Source organism: Mauremys mutica, unplaced genomic scaffold (assembly GCF_020497125.1).
Source record: "Mauremys mutica isolate MM-2020 ecotype Southern unplaced genomic scaffold, ASM2049712v1 Super-Scaffold_100183, whole genome shotgun sequence".
In the NCBI taxonomy this organism is placed as follows: Eukaryota; Metazoa; Chordata; order Testudines; family Geoemydidae; genus Mauremys; species Mauremys mutica.
This window is the reverse complement of record NW_025423281.1, coordinates 582713-606253: the sequence shown is the minus strand read 5'-3', so window position 1 is coordinate 606253 and position 23541 is coordinate 582713. Positions and strand designations below refer to the sequence as shown.

At 47.5% G+C, this 23541-nt stretch overlaps 1 long non-coding RNA gene across 1 annotated transcript; it reads right to left on the bottom strand.

Moving 5' to 3' along the window:
* Nucleotides 1–18562: 18562 nt before the first annotated feature.
* Nucleotides 18563–21635, bottom strand: LOC123359723. The gene is made up of 3 exons (XR_006575911.1): nucleotides 21602–21635; nucleotides 19275–19363; nucleotides 18563–18608 (listed from the first exon to the last, which is right to left on the bottom strand). It is a non-coding gene; the product is annotated as an uncharacterized LOC123359723 (long non-coding RNA).
* Nucleotides 21636–23541: the final 1906 nt, after the last annotated feature.

The window sequence follows — 23541 nt, the reverse complement described above, 5'->3', positions numbered from 1 at the left end:
CCTTTCTTTTAAAACCCAGGATGTGCCAGTGCAATCTGGTAAACCATGGTGTTATCTGTTCACCTTAAAATACCTCTCAGGACATTTTCAGCGAGACCTCCACCCCCTGCCCTCTCCTGCTGCCAGCCCCTTGGGGTTGTCTCCAGCCAGCCCCGCTCGCCCCGGCTCCAGCCAAACCCCTGCTGCACCCCCCTAGCCCTGCCTACGCAGCCAGCCCCTGCACCACCCAGCCCTGTCTCCAGCCAGCCCTGCAACCCTCACCCATGCCCCCTGGCCCTTTGCCAGCCCCTGCGTCCAGCAAGCCCCGCACCTCCCTGCCCTCCCTGCCTGCCGTCAGCCCCTGTCTCCAGCCAGCCCCGCACGCCCCCGGCTCCAGGCCAACCCCTGCTGCACCTCCCTGCCTCTGCCTACAAGGCCAGCCCCGCACCCCCTTGCGCCTGCCCCTGCCCGCAGTGCCAGCCCCTGCTGCGGCCAGCCCCGCACTCCCTGCCTCTGCCCACAGCCAGCCCCTACCTGCAAGCCAGCCACCATAGCCACTGGTGCCCTGCAAGTTCCCAGGGCACAGTAAAACCATGCACACCTGCTTCAATGAGGAGGGCAGGGAGCAGCTGGGACCCACACATGTGCACACCCTAGGGTGACCAGACAGCATGTGTGAAAGGACAGGGAGTGGGGGGTAATAGGATCCTAGATAAGAAAAAGACCCCAAAATTGGGACATCTGGTCACCCTAGCACCCCCCCAGGACTCCTGGGTTCCATTGCTGGGTTTCCTATTGGTTCCACTGCTGGTTGTTTTCCTTTTCCTGGGGGACGCTGGGCAAGTTGCTCCCCCCTCTAGGGCTCTGTCCCCAGCAGGCAAATGGGGATTTCGTACCTTCCTGCTAGTGGAAAGTGCTGGGAGAATCCCCCAGCCACAGCTGCTCTGACAGCGCTAAGCAGCATCTGACCATTCCAGGTCGGAGCGCGCTGCCCAGGAGGAGTGTCTGGCTCTGGGGTTTCACGTCAGCCCAGTCTAAAGAGAGGGGCCCAGCCATGGGGTTTGGCTCAGGAAGACCAAGTCTCCAATTTGTTACGGGTGTTTTGAATTCCAGTCCTGAGCTCCAAAGTGCTTGGTGTCAGTTGCACATTTTAGAAGCTGCTCTCCACTCCATCTTCCAAATCATTCATGAAACTATTGACTAGTACCGGACCCCGGACTGATCCCTGCTGGACCCACTAGGTGCCCCCTCTCTGTCGTGACAGCCAAACCTGGAGACGGGCCCCTGGAGTCTGGGCTTTTCAACCAGCTCTGCACCCACATGACACTGATTGCAGATGGACCACATTTCCCTTGTTTGCTTGTGAGAATGTCCTGTGGGACTGTGTCAAAAGCTTTAGTAACCCAGAGATAGATCCCATCTACTGTTCACCCACCTCCACTAGGCCCGGAACCCTGGCAAAGAAGGAAAGAGGCTGGGTTTGGGATGATTTGTTCTTGACAAATCCATGCTCACTCGTCCTAAGAACCAAATTATCCTGTACGTGCTGCTGACAAACTGATTGTTTAAGAATGTATTGCAGTATCTCTCCAGCTATGGAAGTGAGTCTGGCTAGTCTGCAAGTCCCAGGGGGTCTCTTTGTTCCCCTTTCAAAGATAGGTCCTGTCTTGTTCATGGATGAGAAGATGTTCTTTTTCAGGGATCTCAGACGAGAACTGGGGCACAACACCTTGTTTGTTAAGGCCACAAAAATGGAGGCAGGAACCTCTTCTCTCCTGCTGGCAAAGAACCCCAGGTACCTAAGAGACAGGGACTCACATCCCTGAATGGGCTTTAAGAAAGGCGGTGGTTAAAAAGTTTGGCCCCGACCATTTCTTGTTTCCGCAGACTAGACATTTTAGCAAACTTTAGAATTCCTTGGTGCTAAACACCCTGAAACTCCCCTTTCTCCTTCACAGAGGGCTTTATCGCCCCTTATCTCACTCAGGCTCACGACTGTCCAGAGCTCAAGAACTGTCCCTGTTCCCACTGGGCAGATGGGGAGGAGCCTGAGCTCCAGAGAAGGGAAATGACCTGCCCAAGGGCCTACACAGCAAGGCAGTGGCAGAGCCAGAAAGAGAAGCCACCAGTTCCAACTCCTGTTCTAACAGACAAAAAAACTCCAGAGGCAGGGATAGAGCCCAGGAATCGAGATGGTGGGGAAATTTCATTCAAACCGTTTCTGTCAAAAAATCCCATTCAGACTAAACCAGTTTGTTTCTCGAAATCATAACAAGTGGGATAAAAGTTCTTTGCAAAAATATTTTGTTGCAAAACAAAAGCATCTCCTGTTTGTCACAGTGTGTTAAATTGTCTCATCGCACACAAAGAGGAGACACTTCGATCTCAAACATTAGATAAGATGCTTCAGTCTGAGCTAAGTCGTTGCTGCTCTTAACAATTTCAAAATAAAAAAAACAAATCAAATAGACTATTTCAGCTATTCTATTATGTCATAATCTGCTCTGAGTAAATGTGATAGGACACCTCATATTATGCACTGCTCCTAGTGACACTCTCCAATGGATCCCCATCCTTCACCCACCATGAGATAGGTAGGAGAGGATCATTTTTATCCCTACTTGAAAGAGGGAGAAGCTAAGGCTGAGAAAGGAGAATTGACTTGTCTTAGGTCACACACCCAGCCAGTGGCAGAGTTGGGAATAGGACCCAAGAGCCCTGATTTTCAAACTAACCATCGGATCTTGAATTTCAGACATTGAATGACCTGAGTAAAGTGCTCTCAGATGAGCTCCAGACCAACAACAGTGCACAGGAATTATTCACCAAGTATTTGAGGAGAACTGCAATGTTAGAGAGAATCATGAACTGCTCAGAGACCATTAATGCAGAGCAGCAGCAAAATTAATCAAACATAGAACTGGTTCTGACTTATTTCCTTGGTCTTAAAAGAGACCAACAGGGACCTGAGTCTCCTCCCTGTCAATAACCCCCTGCTCAGCCAATCAGGGTAGAGACTGAGGACGGGAGGCTGAGGGTTCTCACCAGAGAGCCCAAAGGATGGCCCAGGTCACTGATGGGGATCACTGCCCAAGCACTATTTCAGCCCCACATTTTTGGGTGGACCTCCCACAGTGGGAGCTGCAGAGCACTCACCCGCAACACACACACACACTCCTCCTGGTGTTGTGAGGGGAACAGGAGAAAGGACAAAAGAAGCAAGAGACAGGAGGGAGGGATGGAGGGAGGGAGGAAAAGGGGAAACACATAGAACAAACCCCAATGTCCCCAGTGATTCTAAGGGACAAAATCCCAGGTGCGCAATAAAATTCTGCCTCCTTAAGCTCTTGTTTTCCATGCCTAGAATTCAACTGTCACCAGATAGATCAGACTGAACAGGTTTCAAACCTCCAGGAGGCTCTTACCTTCTAAACAGGGACGGCTGTTTTCTAGTAAAATCACTGAAAGGGAAGGAGAAAACTCAAAAGAGGTTCCTCCTGGCGCTCACGTCCGTGAGCCCGAATACTCCCTCAGTCCTCAGAGAGAGACCTGGTGAAGGAGACTTGCTGAAGCAAAGCCACAGGGGTCTCTGAGGTTTCCCTGGCCCCTTGCCCCTGTCCTGCCTGGCTGATGTCAGCATCTCTCTGTGAGGTCACCACCTCCCCACCACCTTGGACCAATAGTCTGAGGTCCTGCAAAAGGCCTTTGTGATGTCACTACCACACCCCTCCCTTGCTGTGCCAATGTCCTGCCCTTGGTCAGGCACTTTGGAGGTTTGAGCTACTCCCTGGGGATCACCCCACTCAAGGAGCGTTCGTTCTAGGCAGCAAGCCGGCTAGACAGGGAAACATCAGACGCTGCTCCCAGTGCTACACTCGGTTTTTCAGAAATTAGTCATCTTTATGACCAGAAGAGACCATTAGAGCATCTAATCTGACCCCCTGCATATCACAGGCCTCCTGTAGGACACAAGAGCTACTTTTGGGGCAAACACATTCCAGAAAGGCATCTAGTCTTCATTAAATGACATCAGGAGATGGCGAATCCACCACTTTCCTTGGTAGCTTGTTCCTGTGATGAATCATCCTCGCTGTTGACTACTTGTGCCTTAGTTGTAATATGAATTTGTTTCTTTTCACCTTCCAGCCATTGGGTCTTGTTAGGCCTTTCTCTGCTAGATTAAAGAGCCCTTTAATACCCAGTCTTTTCTGTCCATTAAGGCACTTCAACACTTCAATGAAGTCACCGTTCAATCTTCTTTTGATAAGCTAAACAGGTTGAGCTCTTTCAATAGCTCACTAGAAGGCATTTTTCTCCAGCCCTCAGAACATTGGCTCTTTGCTGCCCCAGCTCCAATTTCACAACATCTTGTTCAAATGAGGACATCAAATCTGGAGGCAGTATTCCAATATCAGTCTCACTGATGCCATGTCACCTCCTGTGACATTATTGACATAATCTGTAACTATATAGATCACCGTTGCGACCGCTGTTCTATATTTGCAGCCAATATTGTAGAAAGGTGTCGTGTAAGAGGTCTATGGAGAGGTTCTGATTGGCTGATTATAATGATGCTATCTCTAGATGTCTATCATTTTTGTAGTTGATGTTATGAATATTGGCTCTATGCTGCCTGTATTTCAAACTTGTGCTCTGCTTCTGGGGAACACCCCAGCCAGACAAGTTGGTGTCAGTTCTGCCTGGCCTGGTTAATGGCCCATTAAGGACCATCAGCTATACAATCGCCCCATTGAGAGAAGGCAGATACACCTTGTTACTCAGCAAGGTCTGCAGGGACCTGCCTATGGACGAACTCTAAGGTTTTTCTGTGCCACATGCTGGATAGAGTGTCCTTGGGACAAAGAAAGCAAAGACCACATGGCAAGAGGCTATAAAAGGCTGTTGCCTCATCTCCATCTTATTTTCAGTCTTGCTTCATACCTCTGGAGGGACTTTGCTACAAACTGAAGCTCTCTACAAAGGACTGAATGACCCATCCCAGCTGTGGATGTTCTCCAGAGACTTGATTTGAACCTGCAGTTTATTCCATTACTGCTACAAGCCTGAACCAAGAACTTTGCCATTACTGTATGTGAAGGGTTAAAATCCATGTGCATTTTATATAACAACCTGGTCTATGGATTGTGCCAGCTCTTTTCCAGAATATGGTCAAAGGACCAGAGGCCTAGCAAATAGTGACCAGCTAAGAGAAAGCTGGGTAAACAGAATGCCTTGCTTGCTGAGATAGGCCTGGGCAGCAAATTGCCAGGTGTTTCGTGTTTCATTCTTTATATTTGGCACCACCATATTTCCCTTTAACCTTGTCATTTACCAAGGGTAAAACTAAACATCTCGTCAGATACCAGGGAGTGTTTGTGTTCATTCCTGCCAGCCACACAGGGGTTTGATGTAGCTGCTGGGCGATTAGACCACCTGGTATGCCTAGCCGATTTGCTGTTAGCGCTCCTGGAATAACACTCGACATTTGGTGGGGTTAGGGAGTCAATGGACATTTTGGCTGTTAGAACTCCCCCAGCTTCAGTGTATACGTAAAGTGAAACCAGGGGAAGTTGTCACTGTTCATGATAACGTTTGCTGGGAGGGTAGGGAACAAGGAACTACCCTGACAGGACACCTACTTTTTCAAGCTAATGATGATAGCTGTGTGTATGTTAAAATCACCATGTTGCGAGATATACATTTTAATCTGACCACTTGCTGCAGGCAATCATATTATTTACTGGCCTGCAGATAGCATTTTACAAGTAGCCCTTAGGTTCCAGATACCCTTTAATTGGACTAGTTTAGTACCTGAATGGTTTCAAGATTTGTTTTCATTGTTACCAGAGGTTCAAAGAATCTCTGAAGTACAAGGGCAAATTCACATGCTTCAAAATATATATCAAGTTGAAAAGAATGCCTTTCATACAGCTTATAGAGGGTCTGCTTTATGTAGTAAGTATGATGTATTGTGCTTTGTGACTAAAACTGTACAACCACCCCATCATATTACTGTGAGAATGTTACTGCTTGTATTGTTGTTATTTAGTTTAGGATTATGTTGTTGTTGTTGTTGTAAAGGACGTGATAACAGTAATACCTTTTATGTCCAGGCTAATCACATCCAATTAAAACCCCTAGAGTTGAAACATCTGGTGCAGAATCTGAAATCCATGGCTTAATGCAAACAGAGGTTTGAGAATATTTGTTGTACTAGAAGTCCAAAAGGGGGGAGATGTGGAAGTAGAGCAAGAACTGACAGGGATTTGAAGGGGATTTCAATGCATGACAGTCTCTGTTAGCAAGAGTCAGGCTAGCTGTAACCATAACAACACGAGATTTGTAGAAGTGAGGATTGTGTGAGCCGAATGGGAAAGAACTGTGTGAGAAGTTGTTGCGACCTTGTGTCGATAATGAGGAATGTAGACTAGTGTCTAAATAGAAGTGAGAAAAATAAGATGTCAAGATGACCTATGTATAAACAAAATGCAGCTGTTGCTTATTAGTGTCTGTAACAAAAGGTATAAATGCTGTTGGAATTTAACTGTAGAGAAACCTGCCTAGGAGGGGAAACCGTGTTCTAGTGCACTCTCTCCCTCTATGAAATTGCTTGAGAAATAAAGTATCTGACTTTGCTGCACCCAGCCAGAGAGTGAGAACTATATTTTTCTCCGACAACACTAAAAGGACAATGGTTGGAACTCTCCATTTCTCTGTCTTTGGACTGATGGACACTAAGGGCTGTAGCTACAGTTGAGGAACCAGGCGATCGGACAGCTAGCTCAGCCCTCCACACTAGCAGCTTTCTTACATACAGGGAGATGGGTCAAAATTGGAATTGATGTCATGACTCGCTTCCCAGAGGGGATCCACCTGTCTAAGGCTGTGTCTACACTTCCAACATGGGAAGTATTCTTCTGACAACCTAACACTGTCTACCCCGGGGCTTAGCTCACATTAACAACTACTCTCAGTGGCATGGATTTCACATCCCTGAGAGATGTGGCCATGTCAACGTAGCTTTTCGGTGTAGACCAGCCTCTAGCTGGCTTTTTGACATGAAAGGAAACGGAGTAATCAGCCTTTTCCTTGATATTGATGGTTGACGATTGCAACTTTCCTACCTGCTGGACACATCCTATCACAGATCTCATGCCTTTCCTTTGCAAATTAGAGAAGTGGGGAAGTCAGTGACACTTACAGTCTAAATGGGTAAAAAGTTATACAACTGTCTCCTTGAGTAGTTTTCCTTTTAATAGAAATTGACTTTAAAGCTAAGCAAAATAAGTTTTATTTGAAATACAAAAAATTAAAGTCAATATTCTCTTATACACTCATTCTCACACACATTCTACCACCCCAATCTTTGGAGGGAGGTTTTCTATCAGAACGCCTTAAATTACAGGGAATAGTTAAATCAAATTAACGTTTCAAGATTAGTCATCATCTCCTGAATTATTTCCAAAATAATTCAGATCATCACTCAAGTAGTCTCTTGCTCTTAAACCAACAACTTCACCTATAATTTCATTTTAATTGGTAACAATAACATATTCAAAGAACAAAAATTCTTGTCATATATGTTGGTTTTCTTTTAATCCCCATTGCCAACAACTGAACTATGGCTCAACATGTGGTTTGTCCCAGCGTAGGTCCCAACCACTTTTGTGAGTTCATATAGCTCAGGATCTTCTGCCATGTGTGCTGGTGGAAGGGCCCTCCTATGTGGGAATGTTTGCATCATGAGGACAAATACCTCTCTTGTCACACTTTAAATCTTTCAAAGTAGGAGGAGTAGAGAAGTGATTTAAATGCACAACACACAAGAGAAAACTAAGGTCAGGTCTACACTAAAGACATTTATCGGAATAATTATATTGCTCAGCAGTGTGAAAAATCCACACAGCTGAGCAACGTAGTTACACAGCCCTAACCCCCTGTGTAGATAGTGCTACATCAGCAGGAGAGTTTCTCCTGCCAACACAGCCGCCGCTGCTTGCGGGGGCTGGAATAATAAAGTCAGACAGGAGAGATCTCTCCCATTGGCTTAGAGCGTCTTTATTAGCAGTCCTACAGCAGCGCAGCTACATTGTTTCAGCAGCACCAACATCAGCTTTATTGTGTAGGCATAGTGTCAGACAGAACCGTAGAATCAGGACTGAACATGTGTGTATCCCGAAGTCTGAAATTGGAGCCTGACACATTTGTTGCCTCATTGGTTACCATCATTTCTACAGCCTGAAAGTCCTTGTTACCCAATCAGGCAGCCAGTTTGGGATCCATGGGAAAGGAATGTCCTATGAAGCACTCTCTCTTTCCATCCAAATGGTGAAAGATGATTGTTCTCAATCTAACCCTGGAATCCTTTGGAACTGTCATCAGTGACACTGAACTAGGAAGTGGAGATGTACAATTTTCCTTGGGTCATTGGTCGCCATAGTTTCCTTTACTGGGTTGGAAAACAAGAACTGGGGGTCCACTCTCTTGGGGAGGGGGAGCTCAGTGGTTTGAGCATTAGCCTGCTAAACCCAGGGTTGTCAGCTCAATCCTTGAGAGGGCCATTTAGGGAATCTGGAGCAAAAATCTGTCTGGGGATTTGTCCTGCTTTGAGCAGGGGGTTGGACTCGATGACCTCCTGAGGTCTCTTCCAACCCTGACATTCTATGATTCTATGAAACACCAGTTTGTTCCAAATCTTTGGCCTTGGATAGGGTAAATTTACACTTCTCTGAAGCAGAATCCTTTACAAAACCTCTCAAAATCTCAGTGTTAGTGAGGAATGGCTTCCCGAAACATGCCGAGCTTTTCTTTAATTTTGTGGCACAGTTCCAGTCACGGGACTGGATAGAGGGCTGGATCAGAATCTCTGTTAGTTACCAGAGCTGAAGTTTCTATTACCAAAAATAGCTATTAGATTTTCAACACTGATTTAATTTTATATGCATTTTTAGCACCTACAAAAGATAAATTCAACAACCCCCCAACTTCATTTCCTCAACATCTGCGTCATAAAGGGCAGCATCTCACATACCACAGAATTAGCCAGGAGAGATCTTCTGTATGGCCTGGGTTACAAATGCTTTGGAAACCAAATACATGGACATTTTGCCTAGTTCAAAACCACTTACCGTGGAATTCTCTCCCCAGATCATCAGAGGCAATATTGACTTCAACAATTGAACTACACTGTGATCATATGCACTTCCTTCAGTTAGTTGGGGTTCTGCTACTGTTCACCATTCCCAAATGGAGATTTAAAATCACTGCTGTTTGTTTCTTAGCATGTCCAGTAAATTGGAGAGTTCTCTCCTGTTGACCGAACTGCACTTGATCTTTCTCCATATCATCATGGAGGGATGGGGAAAAAGCAAAGCTGAAGTGAGAAATGACGATTTTCACAAATGGTCATTTGTCTTAAATTCTCCAATAAACCTGAGCTACATTCTATCAAAGTAAACTAATATCCAATTGGGTGAAGCAACCACCTTCAGGAAAGATAGAAACCCATATCACAGAGAGAGAGAGAGAATTCATGACAATGAAAGTGTCAAGTGAAATTCTAGAGCAGGTTACATCCAATTATTCAGAATCAGGACACGAGATTCTCCCATCATATTCTCCTCTGATCCATTCAAACATACTTCGCTCAGCACTGTCTCAATAGTCAGTTATGTTATATGCAACATTTTTAGTATCCCAGCATCCCCATAATGGGGGGAAAAACAGCCACCTGGCCAGAAGTGGCTTTACCAATAGATGGAACCTGGGATTTAAACTCCCAATGATCACACTGTGTTTGGGATCCATTTGAATTCCCCTCCCAGGTCTTTGACACTTTCATCTCCAGTCAGAACGACTCTGGTATAGGATTAAAGAAGTCAAAGCATTAACTCCAAACACAGACAGCTGAGAACTCTATCACATGACACTCTCAGAACTGGAAGGATAGAATGTGATGACAATAAACTCTGCACGTCTCAGAAAAAAAGGTAACAGTTCTGCAACGATGAGTAAAGAGGGAACCTGAGTCAGCCCATCTCCTTCCAGTGTCACAGAGGACGAAATGACACTTTTTTCCTGCCCCTGCTCCTCCTCATTTAAATACAATTTGAAAAGTTCCCAATATAACAGCGCTTCAGCACAACCCAGAGCAACGTGAGAACAACTGGCAAGGATACAATCTGCATCATTGGTGACTCTCTGTAACGATGCTGCCTTTGGCGGGACACAACTGAGAGTATCAATTCAGGACAAATTGCTTAGAACGGGGCAGTCACAGCCCAAGGATGGGTTTCCTTTATTATTATGGCAGCAAACCAGCCAAATAGAGACGACTTTGGTCTCAACCCACTGGTTAACCATAAGTAATTTCCTTAGACACTCCAGCTTCCCAGTATCATCACCAGTGCCACCCGTTATGGGGATGAATGGTTATGAAAACCAACACTCCAGTAAAAGAAAAAAGGTTCTCCTGATCCAAAAGGACCAAGTCCCAAACCCAGGTCAATATACAAATCAGATACTATGCACAAATCACGCTGTTGCCAATCCTTTAGGATCTAAAATCTAAAGGTTTATTCATAAAAAGAAAATATATATGTATGAGAGTTAGAATTGATTAAACTGAATCAATTATATACAGTAAACGCAAACTTCTTGGTTCAGGCCTGTAGCAATGATGGAATAAACTGCAGGTTCAAATTAAGTCCCTGGAGTGCATCCATAGCTGGGATGGGTCATTCAGTCCTTTGTTCAGAGATTCAGTTTGTAGCAAAGTTCCTCCATGGGCAAGAAGCGGGATTAAACATGAGATGGAGGAGATGCAGCAGTCTTTTATAGTCTCTTGCCATGTGGCCTCTGCTTTCTTTGTTCCAAAAACAAGCTATCCAGCACATGGCCTGGAGAAACCTTCGCGTTCTATCCATAGGCATGTCCCTGCACAAGGGGTATCTGCCATCTCTCTATGGGTCAGTTGTGTAGCTGATGGTCCTTAATGGCCATCAAGGAGGCAAGGCAGTGCTGCTGACAAATTGTCTGGGGTGTCACCCAGAAGCATAGCACAAGCTTGAAATACAGACAGTCTAGAGAAAATACTGATAACTTTAAATACAGAAATGATACATGCATAGAGACAGCATAAACATAACCAGCAAATCAGAACCTGTCTTAGACATCTTATTTGAACCACTTTATACAAGATTTGGTGCCACTACAGGACCTTAGTTAAAACAGTGACCTAAACCAGTGGTGTCCAATACATTCGCCACTAGCCACATGTGGCTAATAGGCTATTGAACTGTAGCCAATAGATGGGGCTTTTTTATAATATGGCTAATAAGAAAAATTCAAAACCACAAGTGTGGCTAGCAATGTGGCTAGCATCGAATTTCTATTGGACACCACTGATCTATACAGTCCCAGTTCATATTAACAACATCACATTCTAATAATAACTTTGAAAGAGGAATGGTATTAATGTGATGCTCCCTGGTTCCCGATAGGAAGGGCACACTCGAATTAGAGACCTATTTGTCCACCTCACAACAGGGAGAACTGCAAAAGGCAAAAATGGGCCAATCAACTGGACAAACTGGGATAACGGTGCTGCAAGCAGTCAAACAGCTTTAAAAGTTACTATGTAGGAATCAGGAAAAGTATTAAAGAACAAAAAATAATGGTAACCCTAGAGGTTTTTATGGTGTTGAGCTCCCCTGCAGATTCTCTGATGCCTAACATGGTCTGAGTGCCAAGAGAAGGTTTTCCCACACTTAGTGCAGTGTTAGGGTCTCTCCCTTGTGTGGATTCTCTGATGCCGAAAAAGACCTGATCTTTAAGTAAAGCTTTTTCCACACTCACTGCATTCAAAGGGCCTCTCCCCTTTGTGGACTCTCCGATGCCTAATAATGGATGATGCGTGAGTGAAGTTTTTCCCACACTCACGGCATTCATAGAGCCGCTCCCCTGTGTGGATTCTCTGATGTTCAGAAAGGCTTGATCTGCGAGTGAAGTTTTTCCCACACTAATGGCATTCATAGGGCCTCTCCCCTGTGTGGATTCTCTGATGCCCAATAAGGTGTGATCTGCAAGTGAAGTTTTTCCCACACTCACTGCATTCATAGAAAGAACAGGAGTACTTGTGGCACCTTAAAGACTAACAAATTTATTTTAGCATGAGCTTTCGTGAGCCGAAGAAGTGAGCTATAGCTCACGAAAGCTCATGCTAAAATAAATTTGTTAGTCTTTAAGGTGCCACAAGTACTCCTGTTCTTTTTGCGGATACAGACTAACACGGCTGCTACTCTGAAACCTGCATTCATAGAGCCGTTTCCCTGTGTGGATTCTCTGATGACTGATAAGGGCTGAATAATCACGTAAGCTTTTCCCACACTCAGTGCATGTATTTTTTCTCTTTCCCCTGAGGATTTCTTGCTGTGTTGTGGTTTCCTTAAGGTCCTTCTGAGTTCCTGGACAGGAAATACATTTACCAATTTTCTCCCCTGGTTGGCTTCCCTGTTCTCTTTCTGGTCCATGCTGAATCTCACAGGATTTTCCCAGCTCATGACTCCTGGTCCTTTTTGATCTTTGTGATAATTCTCTGTGTTTATCCACTTGCTCAACATTTTCCTGATGAGAATTCTGCTCCTCATTCTCACCTACCATTGCATCACCTGGGGTGACAGAGACAGAAACCTCAAACAGGGATGGAAAGGAGAAGGCCAAACACAAACAAGTGCTGGAGGGAGGTCAAATAAAAATCAGGCACTGAACTCCCCCAAACTCTTCCCCTAAATAGGAGAGGGATGAATTCAGCCTTCACATCCCATCCAAACTCACAGGGAGAAGGGAGGAAGCTATTCCCTGGTGTCTGCTAGGATCTACAGGAAGCCATGAACTATATTTACCTGGAGAATCCAACCCCTGCTAGGGACAATAATGAACCGAGAGACCTCCCAAGGGCTTTGTAGGGCAACCCACATGTTTCCTTCAGGCACTTACAGATTCTGAGGTGGTTTAATGTTTCCTCACCTGTACGGGGAGCTCTAAGGATCTGTTTTTCCTCTGAACCCTGGAGGTCTGGAATCCATGGCTCTTCCCGTTGTGCCAGCTGGGAGATCACATCAGGTTGGAAAGCTGGAAACCCTGCTCAGATGAAAGAAAACAAAGGAGTTCAGTTGATTTCATAAGACTTGGTCATGAAAAATTCTATCAATTTAACTTCAGTGCTTAGTGGGACCTGGTGTGCCTGGGGCAGCCCTCACTGAAAATGCCAAAGTTAGGGCAGGCTGAAAAAGGGAGAGCAGATGCTCCCAAAACTGGTGGTTAATACTGCAGTTAAACTCACCGACCAGTCACCAACTGTGCTTCTGGCGTTTGAGGTGTCTAGGACAAGGTTCTGGTTTGCTGGTTATGATTATGCTGTCTGTATGTGTGTATCGTTTTTGTAGTTGAAGTTATGAATATTGGTTCTATACTGTCTGTATTGCAAACTTATGCTATGCTTCTGGTGACAACCCAGACAAGTTGGTATCAGCTCTGCTGAGCCTGCTTGATGAACCTAGAACTTTTCCATTACTGTATGGAATTTATTCAATTTAAACAATTCCAGCTCTTTTTCCTTTTATGAATAAACCTTTAGGTTTCAGATTCTAAAGGATTGGCAACAGCATGATTTGTGAGTAAGATCTGATTTGTATATTGACCTTTGTCTGGGGCTTGGTCCTTTGGGATTGGGAGAACCTTTTTCTTTTACTGGGGTATTGGTTTTCATAACCATTTGTTCCCATAGCAAGTGGCACTGGTGGTGATACTGGGAAACTGGAGTGTCTAAGGGAATTGCTTGTGTGACTTGTGATTAGCCAATGTGGTAAAACTGAAGTCCTCTCTGGCTGGCTGGTTTGGTTTGCCTTAGAGGTGGAAAAACCCCAGCCTTGCGCTGTAAGTGCCCCGCTTGAAGCAATTTGTCCTGAATTGGCACTCTCAGTTGGGTCCCATCAGAACCAGGATTGTTACACCTTTAGCATCAAAACTAAAGGTTTATTATAAAAGAAAGATAGAAAGAAAAAGGGAGTTGTTAAATGGGAAAGCAGTCGGATACATTCCAAAATCTACAGATTGGGTTCTTAGCAGTATTGGTGAGTTGCTGGCTTGAAAGTCCGTCTGGAACACATCCACAGTTTGGATGGGTCATTCAGTCCTTTGTTCCAGGGTTCAGTTTGTAGAGAAGTTGCTCCAGAGGTAGGAAGGGGGATTGAAGATAAAATGGAGATGATGCAGCTGCCCTTTACATTCATTTTGCCATGTGGCCTGTTCTTCCTGTGTCCCAAACACAAGTTCACAGCACATGGCATAGAAAAGCCTTGGAGTTCTCAGTACACAGGAAAGATCACGGGAGGGCAAACTACGGCCCAGGGGCCACATCCGGCCCGCCGGACGGTCCTGCCCAGCCCCTGAGCTCCTGGCCGGGGAGGCTAGCTCCCCGTCTTCCTGTCCCCCCTTCCCTGCAGCCATGCCATTGTGCAGGTAGTGCTTGGGGGCGCACGCTCCTGTGGGGCAGCGTGTCTGGGTCCATGCGGCTGCCAGACATGCTGTTCTGAGCAGCAAGGTAAGAGGGCCGGGGGTTTGGATAAGGGGCAGGGAGTCCCAGGGAGCAGTCAGGGCACAGGGGGCGGTTGGATGGGGCTGAGGTTTTGGGGGTGGGGGTGTCAGGGAACATGAGGGTTGGATAGGTGTGGGAGTCCCGGGGGTCTGGACAGGGATTGGGGCATTCAGGGGACAGGGAGCATGGGGGGCTGGGTAGGGAGTGGGGTCCTGGGAGGGCACTTAGGGTGGGTGGTCTCAGGAGGGGGAGGTCAGGGGACAAGGAGCGGGGGCGGGGGCTGGATGGGTTGGAAGGTCTGAGGGGGGCAGTCAGGGGGCAGGAATTCAGAGGGGGGAGGGCCAAGCTGTTTGGGGAGCCTTCCTTGCCTGGCCCTCCATACAGTTTTGCAACCCCGATGTGGCCCTTGGCCCAAAAGGCTTGCCCACCCCTGCCCTCGATCCTTTCCATGGGCTCTTTGTACAGATGATGACCCTGAATGGGCCATCAAACAGGCTAGGCAGTGCTGATGCCAATATGTCTGGAGGTGTCACCCAGAAACGCTGCACAAGTCTGGAAATACAGATATACCCTATATGTCTATAACTCACAATACAAAGGTGATACAAACATAGAAACAAAATTATCATACTTGGCAAATCATAACATTTTCACTGACACCTTACATGGCATATCTAGCACGACTGATTGCAATTTTATCACATTGGTATTAATAATATAAAGTGCCTCAATTCCATACAGTGTCACACTTTGTAAACCAGTGAATTCCCAGGACCAGCTCCCCAGGACCTTGAAGATGCAAATAATTCTGCTTATGAGGGATTGAAATACCCACATATCTGCTGGGAACACGCACAGATACTGTGTCAGTCTGTACCCCTATGTTGACTCTTCAAGAAAATTATGACCAATTTGGTACATAGTATAGCTTGTGAAGTATCATTTGAAAACACATAATCTACTGAATATTATCCTTCTGTTAAAATATGTGTAGCAACACTGTATGTAAAGTTATGAGATTTTACTGTATGATATTACTGAAAAAGTTACAGTTCTGGGGAACACCCACAGAGCAGTTCCTCAGAGACAGCAAGGCAAACAGCTGGTCAAATAGCCAGTCTCTGGAGGGGAAAGGTGTGAAGACATTTAGGGTACGTCTTCACTACCGGCCGTATCGGCGGGTAGCAATCGATTTCTCGGGGATTGATATATCGCGTCTCATCTAGACGCGATATATTGATCCCAGAATGCGCTCCTGTCGACTCCGGAACTCTACCAATGCAAATGGCTGTAGCGGAGTCGACACGGGGAGCCGCGGACGTTGATCCCGCACCGTGAGGATGGTAGGTAATTCGATCTAAGGTACTTCGACTTCAGCTACGCTATTTACGTAGCTTAAGTTGCGTATCTTAGATCGATCCCCCCCCCTCCCCCAGTGTAGACCAGCCCGTACATTCACTGGAAGCTCAAATCTCCAACAGACAGCCTGTCACCATGACTCAGCTGAGAACTGAAGTTGTTTCTAGTACAAAGGACTGAGTTATAAAAAGAGGTGAGGAAAATGCTGGGACTCTCTCTCTCTCCCCTTTCCCTCTGCTCATGAAAACTCATGAAGAACTAAACTTGGGCGGCAGGGGCGGGTTAGGGGGAGTCTTGGCTGAAAGGAAAGCCATCCTGTCTCAGAATATGGTGAGAGAAACATTTGCTTTGAATTCGTTTTAGCTTCTCAAGTTAAACATTAATTTGTGTTTTATCTTGCATTTCTTTTGTAAACAATTCTGACTTTAATGCCTCATTATGCATAAGCACTTAACTACAAAAAAGAAATAGATTTAAACAGTCTTGCTTAATCCAAACACACTGGTTAGACAGGACAATAAAAGTGTGTTGGAAACTCCATTTGGGATAACAAGGCTGGTGCATGTCATTTTCCACTGATGAAATGACAGACTTCATATGAGCCTGCGTTGTTCAGTGGACAGGGCAAGATGCACATTTCTGGGGGAAGTCTGGGACCAGAGAATTTTCTGGGGTTCTCCTGTGGGGTTCTGCAATTTGTGAGTCACTGATTAGCAGCACTCAATACTGTGTGGTTGGGAGTGAGTTACATGCTGGATACTGTGTGTTAACTGCCCCGCAGTGGCTTTTCTCACAGTAAAGTACTGTAAAAGACACCCCAGCCTGGAGAACTGAGGGGACACAGCTGTACAACAGTCCAGATTGTACTGTAGTTAATGTCACAGACACTCAGTTTGAAAGCGGTTCCAAAAACACTGAAAAACTAAATCCACGTCCCAGAAATCGAAGTCTCCAGAGAGAGGGCAAGTCTCCCTGGCACTGCTTCCTGTTGATGGACAGGTCCAGAGACAGTGAGAGAGTCCTGGGGAAGCTGGGAACAGGAAGCATGGGCTGGTGGGGTTCAGTGGAGAAAGGGAACAGGAAGGGCAGGGATATTACTGCTTGCAGGAGCTCAGCAGCACTAGATATCAGGATAGCACATATTGCAGCCCATTGGAAAACAATCTCAACTATACATATAAAATTATGGGGTCTAAGGCTGGTCTACACTGGGGGGGGGGAAATCGATCTAAGATACGCAACTTCAGCTATGTAAATAGCGTAGCTGAAGTCAAAGTACCTTCGATCGAATTACTTACCGTCCTCACGGCGCGGGATCGACGTCCGTGCCTCCCCATGTCGACTCCGCTACCGCCGTTCGCATTGGTGGAGTTCCGGAGTCGACAGGAGCGCATTCTGGGATCGATATATCGCGTCTAGATGAGACACGATATATCAATCCCCGAGAAATCGATTGCTACCCACTGATACGGCCGGTAGTGAAGACGTACCCCTAAATTATCTGTTTCCACTCGAGAGATTTTGGCGTCACTGTGGATAGTTCTCTGAAAACATCCACTCAACGTGCAGTGGCTGTCAAAAAGCAAACAAAAAGTTGGGAATCATTAAGAAAGGGATAGATAATAAGACAGAAAATATCTCATTGCCTCTCTATAAATCCATAGTACACCCACATCTTGAATACTGCGTGCAGATGTGGTCTCCTCATCTCAAAGAAGATATATTGGAATTGGAAAAGGTTCAGAAAAGGACAAAAAAAATGATTAGGGGTATGGAACAACTTCTGTATGGGGTGAGATTAAAAAGACAGGTACTTTTCAGCTTGGAAGAGAGACAAAGGGGGGATATGAGAGAGGTCTATAAAATCATGACTGGCATGGAGAAAGTGAATAAGGAAGTGTTATTTACTCCTCATAACACAAGGACTAGGAATCACCAAATGAAATGAATAGGAAGCAGGTTTAGAAGAAACCTTCTTCACACAACGCACACTCAACCTGTGGGACTCCTTGCCTGAGGAGGTTGTGAGGGCTAGGAATATAACAGGCTTTAAAAGAGAACTGGATAAATTCATGGAGATTAACTCCATTAATAGCTATTAGCCAGGATGGGTAAGGAATGGTGTCCTTAGCCTCTGTTTGTCAGAGGGGGGTGATGGACGGCAGAAGAGAGATCACTTGGTGATTGCCTGTTGGGTTGACTCACTCCAGGGCACCTGGAGTTGGCCACTGCCAGTGGACAGGATACTGGGCTAGATGGACCTTTGCTGTGACCCAGTGCGGACATTCTTATGTTCTAACGTTATGCTGGACCTAACCCTCAGTTTCACTTGAGCAAACAGGAGCTATTTGACACTGTGCGATACGGCTCCTGTGCGCTGTTCCCAAAGTGTTCTGCAGCAGGGGAGGGTCTCTGGTAGTGTGTGTGTGTCACTGGCATATTGGGGTGATGCAGAAACAGGACAGAGTAGAGGTGGCATTGTGGGGCTGGTGTGAACCTTATCTCTTCTTTTCCCCTTCCAAGAACCGAGGGGACAGAAACCCTTACCCAGCGAGGTCACAGTCTCATAGTTCTCCTGCATGACATCCCAGTAGAGGGCTCTCTGAGCGGGGTCCAGCAGAGCCCCTTCTCCCCTGGTGAAATACACAGCCACCTCCTCGAAGGTCACCGGCCCCTGAAAGAGCAAGAGTCCAACTCTCAGGACCTGCTGCACCACTCACACTTTCAATGAAATGGAAGCTCTGGTGGGTGACAGTCAGAGTCCCACCCCACACCCGCTCAGAGGATCCTGGAAACACCAGGGTGAGGGGATGAAGAGAGAGCCCCTTGTCTCTCCCAGCAGATCCATCACACACCTACTAGCCACCGACTGATACAGGAGATGGAGCCTCTAGCAGGGTCCAGGGAGAGCTCCCTGGTAGGAAGCCCAACACCTCCTCATTGTGAGGAGTTGGATATGAAGGGAGGGGAATCTCCCCTAAGTCTGACTGGTGGGTGCCCCCTTCATATCTCTCAGCAGCCAGTGGTTAGTCGGGTCAGGGTCCAGCACCGGGAGTCTGGTCAGTTTTCCCAGCCCCATGTAGGTGGGTTATTTTCTGTTCCAGAATTGAGGGCATTTCAACCTCCTCATCTCATGGGTCTGCTCCTAGAGTCTAGGCCATTTATTAAACAACTCCAAGCATGTTTGCCACAATCTGTCCTTCCTCCCTTTCCCCACCCTGTGCATTTCCTGCCCCGCTCCAACCTCCAAACCAGACTGCGCAAACCTTCCCATCTCTGGTGTATTTGCTGTCCCTCTCCTCCTGCAGGAACCCACCAGCAACCCCTTGATAATCACTACCTGGACTGACTCCTTTGCAGCCATCTCTCTTCTATGTCCCATGGGAGGATGGGATGAGCTTGACTGAAACTTGGACGTCATTCTGCAGCCTGGCAGGGTGAGAAGGGCAGTTGTGGGGGTTACAGAACAGGCCTCAGTTAATTTCACATCATGACAGACATCCTAGATTCTGCCATCCTGGGAACATGCTCGATCTCTTTATTACAGTGTAGACCTGGCGCCTCCTGCCAGGCTAAGCCCACAGGCACATTTTTAACCTCCCTTCTCCCTCCCCCCACCCCGTAACAAAACCCTGGTCTACACTGGAGGTGGAGATTGATCTAAGATACACAACTTCAGCTATGAGAACAGCGTAGCTGAAGTCGGCTTACTTAGATCGACTTACTGCAGCATCCAACTGCTGCTGCTAACCCATCGACTCCGCACTCGCCCCTTGAGGCAGTGGAGTACTGGCGTTGATGGGAGAGCGCTACCTGCCGATCCAGTGGTAGCACAGACCTGCCCTTTGTCTCCGAACACAAGGCTAGAAAAGAGCAGAACCAAATGAGTCACTGTGGGGGATTCCCTCGGACACTGACCCCACGGCAGCCACACCCCAGCAGGGGGAATATGGAGTCAGGAACTGGCTTTTCCTCTGTCTGATCCTTGTTTTGTTCACTGGAAAGTGGTTCTGCCCAGGGATGCAGCAATACATGTGTCATTTCTCCCACTGCCCCTTTCAGTCTCTCCTTCCCCTGTCCTCTCTCCCTGCCCCTCTGTCTGGGAAAGTCCCATTCCTGGGGGCTTTGCTCTCCTATGGCTGGATTTTCTCCTGGCAATTGCTACTGGGAGGAGAAATGAGGAGGGGCTGTTTGTGCAGAGTCACTTTCTTGCCAGACCCCAGCACTTTCCCTGAGGTCTGTCAGTTACCTGGAGACTCTGGATCAGAATTTAGTATTAACAGGGCCCAGGGCTGCCCTAGGGGGCTAGGACCAGCTGGAGAAAGTCATCCCCTGGGCCAGGCAGAGAAGCAGCTTTAATTAAGGTCACTTCCCAGCACAGAACCCCGCTGGGGGAGCAGCAGCTGCTAAGCCTGGTCTCCCAGATCAAAATGGAGGCTGCAGCGTCTGACCCAGGAAGCTGAACCCCAGTAACCTGAGCAGAGAGGGACAGAGCGTTTGAGCAGCTTCCCTCCTTTAGCTCTCTGGGGAGAGCAGCTAATGAGAGCCCCTCCTCACAGGGAGAATTGCTGATCTCATTTGCCCCACTGTCCATCCGGAGTCACTCCTTGTCTTTCCATACAGTGACTCTGGATTAACAATGGTCTCAATAAACCAGAGTTCAGAAAGAATGAGTCCAGAACGCTGTGGAAGAGACCACTGTGTGGCAGTGCTGACCCCCTTCCCACCTCCCTCATCCCCCACATCCAGGACAAGGACTGGACAATGGACCGGACAATCTAGGACAATGGAACTGGAAGTTCCTGCAGTTTTCAAGAGGGGAGAAGAGCAAAAATCTGTGATTTCACCTCACAGTGTCTGATAAGTGGCTAGAAAGTTATCACAGTGACTGGGCCTGGCTGGGGAATGTCAGGCAGTGCTTGGAGCCAGGATTCTGGCATAAGCTAATCAGGTAGAAGAAGAGAGGTCAGGAGCAGCCCCCAGAGCCCCAGCCAGCCCCCACCCCAGATATTCCCTGGGACCCAGCCCCCAGAGTCCGTAGCCAGGGACCTCAGATACCCCTCAGAGCCCCACCGGCCAGAGAACCCCCACCAGATCTTCATTGCCAGGTTGGGAATCCCAAAGGGTTACCCCCACCAAGAGACCACAACAGCCAGAGAGCCCCCCAAAGGGACCCCCACTGGGAACTCAGTCCCTCACTGCCTGCCAAAGACCGCCCCCCCGCCCTCCAGCAGGATCTGCCCTGCCCTTTGCCTGGCACCCCCTCCTCCCCCCTGCGGGATCCCCTGATGCTTTACAGGGGCACCCCCTGGCCTAGCACCGGGGATTCTCCCACACACACGCAGCGATCCCAGGAGTCTGCGGGGGAAGCCCAGACAGAGCCCCTGGCACAGCACCAGGCTCCCTCTAACCCCCTGTCCCGCCTCCCCAAGAGACGCCCACCCCGGCTGTTCTGCAGCCACCAGGCCCCCAGCGATACCCACCTCCAGGACCCACAGCCTCAGGGCTGGGCACATCACAACCACCCCCTGAAACCCCAAATCTCCAGAACCCACCAACCTCACTAGGGTACCCCCTGCCCAGCCACCCAGAGGCCTCCCCCACCACAATCCCCCTTCAGCTGCTATCTCCCCCCACAGCCCCACCCCCACCCAGCAACACTGTTACCTCACAGTGCCTGAGAAGTGGATAGAAAGTGACCACCGCTCCCTGCTGGCCAGTCACACAGGCAGAGGGAGCCCTGGGGGATGTCTCTTGAACAGGAGAATGGAAGGCCTGGAGGGACAAAATAGATAAGAAATTTCCATGGCCTGTCACTAGCAAATAATGGCCACCCTGGATCCACCCCAGAGGTGGCTGCATTTTAGCACTGTGGGAAGCAACCCGTCACAGAAGCCATTTGCCATGGGGTTTGGGATACTTCTCAACTCACACTGCACTCAGAGTGACCTCCTCATCCCGTGCCAGCTGGAGAAAAGAAAAGGGTCCAGCCAACTCTTCTCTTACCGGTTGGGAACCACTGATCTCCAAACAGGGGGAGGCCTCTGGCTTTGATGGGTATTAAATATCTGGCTGGTCTCTTTCTTCAGCAAACATTTTAACAGAGGTAAAGGAGGGACCAAATTATTAACAAAGGAGAAGGGAAAGATGATCTCTGGGCAATTTAACCCCCTACAACATCCAGGATGGAGAAGAACTCGGGGCAACAGGTTCCCTCGAAGGAAGAAGTTGCTGGGATTTAGAAACACGGGGAACAGCCCCAAACCTGAGAGGATTTTTAACTTACATTTCATAATGACATAGAAAGAGGCAAAACCTGAGCTTTGAGAGCAACGTTCAGAAATGAAAGAGTTCCCAATCAGAGATTTTGGATCCATTTTGCAAATTATAGAGAGGCAAGTGGAAAATCATAGGGATTTTATATCAGTTGTTGATAGGAGGGAAAATCTGATTGTTTCACATGAATATCTGATAAATGAATAAAGAGGAAATAGGCAACATTTGCAAACATTTTATATCCAGGTTCAAGAATCTGAGAAAATATGTAAATCTGAGATTTTCTTAGTATTTTATAATTAGAGAGACCGGGGGAAATCTCAGGGCATATTCAGTTAGAAATAGACAACTAGAGAGCAGTGGGGCAAATGTTTAGGGTATTTTATATGAACCTTTGAGATTTGCAAATAAAATGTGTCACAAACTGCGTATTTGATAACATGAGAGAAAAACACCAAGTTCTGAGGGGATTTTATATTGCTGTTAACGTACTAGTGGAAAAGGGGGACTGTTGGACTGGATTTTATACGACTGTCCAATACATAAACACAAAGTAATGGTTCCCCCCACCCCCACCATTCCCATGGGCAGCAGGGAGCCCTTTGAGGAGCTGATTAAAAGGGCAAGGGAGGGGGAGCTGGAAGGTCCCTGGATGAGGGAAAGGGGCAGCAGTGGGGGACGGGCAGGTGACTGGCAACTGATGGTTGGGGGTAACTGTGTTGGTAGTTAGGGGGCAACAACTGGGATTGGGAAAGGGGGGTCTGAGCAGTCCCCATGGGGGACACGTGCGCCTCCCTTCCCTGCCCTGGCAGAGACCCGGCATCTCCTAGAAGATCAGGGTTGGAAGGGACCTCAGGAGGTGTCTAGTCCAACCCCCTGCTCAAAGCAGGACCAATCCCCAACTAAATCCCCAAATGCCCCCCCCCAGGAATCAGCTCCCAGCCCTGGGTTTAGCAGGCCAGTGCTCCAACCACTGAGCCATCCCACCCCCACTCCAGGGGCAGCCATGTGCTGGGGAATGACTCAGGGCAACAATTTCCCACCTGAACAAGGACAAATCACTGCAGATAAAATGGGTGGGAAAATGCCCCTCACTAGAGAAGATTTTAAACTGACGTTTGAGACTCATGGGGAGAACGGGGGAAATCGGGGGAGACGGGAGAGCTGATCATTGGAGGGGAAAGGGGGAAAATCACCCCAGATTTTATAGCCCATGTGAGATAGTGAGAGAGAAAAGGGGCAGAACTAGAGAGAATTTGTATCAGGGGTGAGAGGCAAGTGGCACAAACAGGGACAGGATCCAATTAACCCCCCTCCCCCCTTCGCCCGCC